Here is an 8,278-nt window from a genome sequence, read left to right on the forward strand (position 1 = left end):
CATTGGTTTAGCGAACGACGGTGGCGGGACTCGCGGAAGGATACAAGCAGGACACATCGTCGCCAACCAACATACATATTAAGAATACTTCAGTCTCTTTTGGTTTTTGCTATTACAAGGTAAGTATTATGTTACTTCATCATTCTTTCAAATATTGTTGTTTAAACGATGGTCATCCAACCTGTTTTTATGATTAGCATCACATATTTAGCTTTCTAGCTAGCTGGCATTTGATTTCATGCTAAAGCAGTCTAGTCATTATCGTCATTTCTGGCGCCACGGACGTAATTTCATCTCATGCTTTGGAATATTGTGGCTATATGACAACAATGAACAACTAAACTACTTCATTATATGCCAAGAATGGTGCAGTGTGCTGCTCCCCTGTGTTGGTTAAAATTGTTATTTCTTGTATTAGTTAGCTGGCTAACAAACGAATTCATGTAGCTCACATATGCGCCATTGACAGGTACTGGAGGGAAGATGCACCCAATCGATGTTATGTATGTACACATTTGACTCCATAGTGTTCTTTATCTTGTTTTGCCTTCTAGAAAAATGACCGATCAGAGCAACAGCTCTTCGCTGCAGCAGCAGGTGAGCGGAATATCGCTACTGTCTTGACATTAATGGTGTGTTTTTTTTAAGTGGGTGGTCGACATATAGTTCACCAGCGCTCCCTTGAGCTTCTCGTAGCTTCAACTCAGTGTCTGAGTTCTTTTCAGGTCTATTTTGCATACAGTATTCAGCACGCACACCATGGGCCTGGTGCGGTTCTTGTCAAAGTAATAGTTATGCAGTAGTCTAAACGCAAAGTTGTGAGCCTGATGTAGTTTAATTTAGGAGAGTTACCGGTAGCAAGTTTATATGTATAGCATATATGTATACAATAGTTACATAACAACTAACGGGAGTTTCCATTTTTAATATTAATTTATCAGTTATGATGCCGTACTACTACTACTGTTACACTCAACAGGACGAGCATTTCGAATAACCCAACCAACCTTAAAAAACAACAACTGGCCTTTTGTAAATAATTCAGGAAAATGAGACGTCATCCCTTGATTGTGTAATTTGACAAATTCCTCAGGCGTAGGTGGTATCACTTTCTTAGATGTGGTAATCATGAGCCAGTGTAATTAAGTAGGGGTGTGAATTGCCTAGTACGTGGCGATTTGATCCGTACCACGATTCATAGGTCACGATTCTATTCGATACCAATTAATCCTGATACGAATCTATAAATTGTTTATTGCGTGTGTTTGTTTTTAACTCAAATTTAGAAAATACTCATCAGTTAACTTGTACGTGTACACTGTAAGATTTGTATGAACATTTATTTATTTACTAATACTAAACTTCAGGTTCATAACTGTGAGCCACTGTATTTAACAACAATCTGTTGAAATCTGTTTGATGTTTGAACAGTATTGAAATAAAATATTAAGGCTTAATGTCCATTAATATAACATTCTTCCATGTTTAACGTATGAACCCTAACCCTAAAGTAAGACGTTGGTTGAATATTTCCATTAAAAAAATTGAGGTTTAAAAATAGATTCGGCCGCGTATCAAATCAATTCAAGAATTGTGCTGTGCGCTGTAATTTCGTGATATATTGCTGAATCTTTTTTTAACACCCATATAATTAAGTCATATTAGTATCAAACACTTCACAAAAAAGAACAGACATACTGCAACAAAATATTTACTGTATATTAAATCTGAAATATGATGTACAATATGATAATAATATGATACATCAATATGATGATCCAATATGATAAACAATGCAATATTAGTTTATGATCATTTACAGTCCAGCTGGTTTTCAAACCTCAACATCAAGAAGCTATATGACTTCCTTAGAGGATCTATCAGCGGACCCGTTACTTAAGCTGACCCATGAAATCTTTTCAGTGGTCCATCCTTGTTCCAAGATGTGTCTTTAAAACAATTTACTCCCTCCTTAAAACGGCTGCATAAGAAAATCTTTTGAGTTGCTTCCAAAGATTTGAAGGACAACTTGGAGCTCGTAGTTGTATGTTTCAATTAAGACAATCGAGATGAGCCCTTTTGTGTGATTTGTAGTGCTGTAGTTGGTTGTTTCCCCCTCTTTTTTGGGAATGTCTTGTATTTGATCCATTAAACAATTATTTAATTAATGTATATTTTCATTTTTCAGCTGTTCAGCACATGTGACAACACATCCATTTAGTCACTCAAAAATCTCATGTTCCAGCTGTCTCTAATTGCTGTATGCAGCCTTCACATACCTCTATATTTTCAGAATACACTAAATGTGGAATCAGCAGTCCGTGTGCTGCTTGACTGCTTAAGTCATCAGCTTGGAAGCACCACAAGTTCTTCACCTGTTGCTCAACCTACATCCCAGCACACTGTTCAACCAGCAGCTATGAGGCCTACCAGCAGTGTCATAGCCAGACCAGGCACAGTGCAGCAAGAGATGCAGAGGTAAGTGGCCATTACAATGTGCTAGCTTGTTTTTGAAAAATGGAAGCACATATTACATTGGTTAACAATATTACGATTTTAGAATGAGAGTACTCATGTGGTATGTAGCTTTAAAAAACAACAACTTTGTACCATTGAATTTAAAAAAAATTATTAAATATAATATATTTAGAATATATATTTGTCTTTGAGTCACTGACAGATATTAGATCCTTGACAATTTAATGTTCACTAATTAAAAACTTTTTGTGCTTCATAGATGTTTCCCAGTGTTTGCTTCTCGAGGTCAGAAGCGCAAAAGAAGTTTGGCAAATCCTCCTAATGTTTCTGTGTGTAAGTTGATAGAACTGCAGTTCTGTCTGCTATCAACAAACCTGGAAAAAACGCCAAAAGAGGAAACTTTTCTCTTGGAAGCGGGTCTTGGGAGGAGGACCATAAATATGGGTGACAATGCCGATCACGCAGAGGTAAGCCTAAAAGACAATTCTACACTTGAGTCTTGCCATTGTATTGTTTTTTAATGTTTTGTTTCCTTCTGTATATGTGTGTTTCCATTACCCTCAGATTTGCGCAAAATGCAAGTTGTGCAAAAGCAAACTGTTAATGGAAACACTGTAATTTAAAAAAAATGCAAATATCGGCCCAAAAAATTTGCTTTCCCATGGTTTTTGAGACATGTCTAAATACAAGTATTTCGCAAAAGTGTAATGAAAATAGTGTTGCACGGGATACCGGTGCCAGTACCGTACCTTTATGTTTTGGTGTCAAAAACGGCTCGGTATAATTTTTTTCTTAGTACCGGTACTTAAAAAAAAAAATACGAGACAGCCCGCCAACTCTTGTTTTCTATCTACCGATATGTGGAAAACGCCTTAAGTAAGCGACACGCCTCTTTTAGCGTGTGTGCGAGAGGGCGCAGGAAGATAGCTTCACGCACTGAAGCGCTTGCTGGACGTGCACTCCTCGTGGAGAAGCATGAAGCGCTAATTAAGCTTATTAAGTGTAGTGCTCGCTGGACGTCCACGTAAGCTATGCAACAGCATTGGCATTGCCTACGCATGTTTTCAATCAGCACACGAAGAACACGTGTGGTTTTCAATTTTCAGTTTTAGAAAGGTTTTGTGACAAGAGCAAATGTTTTTCGTGAAGAAGCAGAAGAAAAAGCAGCAATCATTCCTGCAGTGGACTTAGGCACGGTGCGTTCAATGAACAGGCACACAGTAGGATATCACACTTATGCATAGTAAAAGCTCAGACGACTGACAGAGCAACAGACACAGGTTGTGACGCATTTTTGACACTTCCCTTAAAAATAAGTGGAGTTTGAATTATTTTGTTCCCAATTTGTAGTATTTGATGATGCATTCGACTAATTAGGAGCGAAATGGAGAAGAGCCGAGACATGCACGAACAATCAAGCAACGTTACATGGAGTTATTGGAGTGCCACTATTGCCAATTTTTAAAACGGATGACATCAAATGCAGTCAAATACAGCACTTCAAGAATACAGAATGCAATGTGAAAGCACATACAGTATAAACATAAATATATACCGTATGTACATAAATTTAACATGTATACGTCCCAATATTTCAAATTAATAATAAGTAAAAATAATTTGAAGTTCTTTAGCCAGTTTTAATTTTGCTGCTTTTGCTGATGTTTTAGAGTTTTGTCTAGCGTTTCAGTACCGGCATTGAGGTATTTTATGCAGGTTTTAGTATCAAAGTCAAAATTTCGGTATCGTGAAAAGACTAAATGGAAACCAGTGTTTTCCCCAGCGTTTTAATAGAGCGGTGAGCCGCCAGGCTTTTCTTGACCCTCGGCCAGGCTAAGCGTCCCTGGAATTAACCGGGTACAAAAAGAAAAAAGAAATTGCTCCACAAAATTCTAAATTCGCTCCTTAAAGAAAGAAAAAAAAAGGAGAGGAAAAAAGAAATTTGCTCCTCAAATGAAGTCATGATACGCAAAACTGCTCCGCAATTACTGCAAATAAATAAATTAATTCTGATCCTTGTGCGCATTGACTCCCTCTGTCAAACGGACAACGAATTATAATCTTAAGATGTCGGTCGGTCTGTTTGGTTACCCTCCCGATACCGTCATTTGAATTTTCCACCATATCGCAAAACTGTTAATTTTCATTTGCAGCTAACAAAGTTTTATGAAAATTTATACATATAACAATTAACTATGTCAGCAGCACTTGCTTACTACTTTCAGATAAGCAGACTGCTCCAAGAAGAATATCCCAGGATGCGAGATTTACAAGGTGGCTGGTTTCTTAAAAAAGTTACAGGTATGGTTCTTCATTGGATACTGTTGAATTATTAACATTGTTTTTCAGTTTCAATTTATATTTTAGCCGTTTTGGATTTAGTTATAGCTGTGTAGCTCAATGAATAGTATTGTCTATTGTATTCTTATCTGTCTCTCTTGCCTGGGAAAGAGGGAGTAGAGTTTGTACCAGTCTCAGTCGGTCGAGTCCAAGGACAGGCTGACTTATTATTGTTTAGGTCTAATCTGATTTGTATTCCTGGGAACTTCTGCCTTTTTGTGAATGGGAGGGGAGAGGAGACTTTTCGTATTCACCCACTTTTCAATAAATAATGATGTGCAGGAGAAGGAGGGACGCACACTTTTGAACAGAACACTGCTTGGGTGACTTCATTTGTGTGATCAGAAGCTTCTGATAATTATAATACCTTTGCAAAGGGACAGAATCTCACCATTCAGTTAATTGAACACGCAAAGAGTAGAATACAAATATTGTAAACTCTAACAATACATACTTCAATTTTCTTTGATTTAATTTTGTTTTTTATACCAAGCTCTAAATTATCCGACAGTGTGACACTTCGAGGCTGTGGTTGCCAAATAAGGCATTTGGTCCCCTTCATCTGAAGCCTTGTTTACAGCTTTTCTCATTGATGTCTAGTGAAACCTGGCAGTGTATAATGAAAATGAACTGCCATTCTCAGATGCCAAAATTAACCACACTAACTTAAGTGTGCATCGGGCAGCAATATACATGCATTAATGGGCTTTTGTTCGTTTAACTTGTTCAGGTTCAACGCTGCCAGTTGTTGCAAATTAAGATAAGTTGGTTAATCATGACTACATGGACAATTAATTGCATTATCAAATGTGATATATAAAAAGAAAAGCACGTTGCGGATGATGCCTGAATCCATTGGTACATTCGTGTCAGTAAGATAGCCTGAGCACACACAGGTTGTCATGTGTGTTTGATGTAATGGTACACGATGTCCTGTTTGGTGCGCTAACACACTGCCACGTGTAATGTAAACATTAGTCAGTTAACTCGTGTTTTTTAACAGCTAAAACAAAGCTACTGTACGCCCGTAGTTAACATCAAAACAGGAACACACATGCTTGCTCACAACTTTCTCCGTTTACGAACTCAAATTGACAATTCCGAAGTTCTGGCATCTCTTATATTTCCACAATGTAACACCGTGACAACAACGTGACAAGCATACAAAGCAGGCATATTGTTAAAATTATAGTTTTTCACGTTCTCAAAACAAAACAATCCTCACAAATCAAATTACGACGATCCAAAGTCTAATACTTTTCAACGAGTGGAAAGCTTCATTTCACCAATGATAATTTCTGCACTTGAGGAAAGTGGAAAATCGGATTTATCCCACTTAGATTGTCAGTTCCGACCTCAAAGCGTTCAAGGAAAATGCACAGTAAATACATGATATAATATGTTCACGTGACACAATGTGTTTTGGAATGACTGTATTAACCAGAACAAATAAATTACTGTAATCAGCAATCTTTGCTGTTTACATTTGCCTCTAACGCTTTTAGGCCAGAACTGGGTCACTCCCAGTGGGATAAATCTGACTCCAAACCATATGCAGTATATGACTGCCATTTTGACGTAGCATCACAATTGTCAATGAAAACACTGAAAGTTACAAAACATGACATATTTGTCACAAGGCCTCAGCAGAAACTCATAATCTTTGAAAATCCCCCCCTTTCAGGTACATACCTCTTTTTTTAATTTTGTTGATCAATTTAATACTTCTAAATTATGCCTACTAATGCCACAGAATGGTTTCCTAGTATTATTGCAACTTTGCGTAGTTGAATTAATTGTGAGTGTAACATTTTATTTATTAATGTCTGGAATGCTGTTACAAGCTGCAAATTTAACCATCATAGTAATTGTCTTTATTATAATTATGTGCATACACCAACGAATTGAAGCTGTAAAGTAATGATGGTTATTTAACTGCAGCAAGTTGGTGATGCGTTATTATTCTGAACATGATCTAAGTAGTCAAGTAATCGCCACAACTGTTTGTGATCAGTGGAATTGCAAACTACCGATAGTTTGCGGCATATCACAAATATATATATTTTTTGTGAATATCTGAAAAGGTTATGGTGGTATATTTTGTTTGTTGATGAAAGTCCTTCAAATTTGTATAGTTTCTGTTACGGTGTGGTCACGGGGCGGTGTGGTGTCTGTCGGCGTGTGAAGTGGAGGACCCAAAATGCAGGGAGGCAGGAGAACCACAGCAGGAGCGAGACTGGCGTGCTTTATTTTTCAGAAAACACTAACCAGGGTACTGGTTAATGCTAACTAAACAACAAACTGAAAAGTTACAAAATCAAACTGACAGCCAGAACTCCGGTGGTGACCGTGACAAGCGGCAATGATCGCACGCCGACTGATCACCACCCGGGAACTAAATACACCCACACTAATTGGGTAACTCGCCACACCTGGGGCCAGGCACAAGTGGCCGAGGGCCCGGATTGGTCAACCCACGGAAAGGCTGGAACCCACTCAGGACCAATCGGGACCCTCAACCAAAACCAGATCTTCCCAGACATGACAGTTTCTTTGTTTGTTTTTCTTACTTTTTAAGGAGGCGGTGGACAAAGAAGATTATGGCTCAACGTTCACAAGGATACACTGCCAAATCTCTCAAAACTGCTTCGAACAATGGGAAAAAATGTGCCGTACATTGTCCCTCTTCAAGAAGAAATAGATACTACCCCACTGCCGTATGATGCTGCTGAGTTCAACAAAATGCCCAAAAATGGATGCATGACCTGTGGCCAGATGGTTCCATTGCCCCTGATCCAGGTCCACATTGAGTCCTGTAGAGCTCATGTAAGTTGTCTTTACAAATGTTTCCCTAATAGATAAAATCAAATTATTACATTTGCTCAGCTGTGGTAGCATTTTTTCCCTTTATCTTTGTAGTCTAAGGGCTATCTTTTCGTACCCAGCTCTAATATAGTGCAAAGCTCAGTCTACTCTGCACTTGGTTTGATTTTTGTTGTATTTGACTACTCCTTTACTGGCCAATGATAATGGCTCTACTTATTATTTCAGTTCATTGTGAGGCACACGGCCTACATACATACGTACATTCGTGACTGGCTGAATGTTGGCTGAATATGCGTGGCAGGAAGTTCACGTAACTTAAAGGTGCATGTCAAATTTTGGAGTGTTAAAACAACCATATTTATCACCCACACATGCTTAAGAAAAATGTTAAAGGACAGGAGGCACTACTGTGGGACAATGGCTGTTGCCCCTATTTTTCCTGTTTTGTCAAATAATGATGACGGTTTCGGGACGGAAACGTAAGGTTTCTCCTTGAGCGTGACGTCAGGCGTTTGCACGCTCTCACGCTCTGCAGAAGCGCTGGCAAGGTGAAGTGTTTGGGGGTTGTTTCTAAGAGTCCGTGGGAAAAACAAGTGTGTGCGACAGCGGATATAAAAGTGTGTAAAGAGGTAAA

Source organism: Leptonotus elevatus, chromosome 22 (genome assembly GCF_054856555.1).
Source record: "Leptonotus elevatus isolate MCC_2025b chromosome 22, RoL_Lele_1.0, whole genome shotgun sequence".
Taxonomy (NCBI): Eukaryota; Metazoa; Chordata; class Actinopteri; order Syngnathiformes; family Syngnathidae; genus Leptonotus; species Leptonotus elevatus.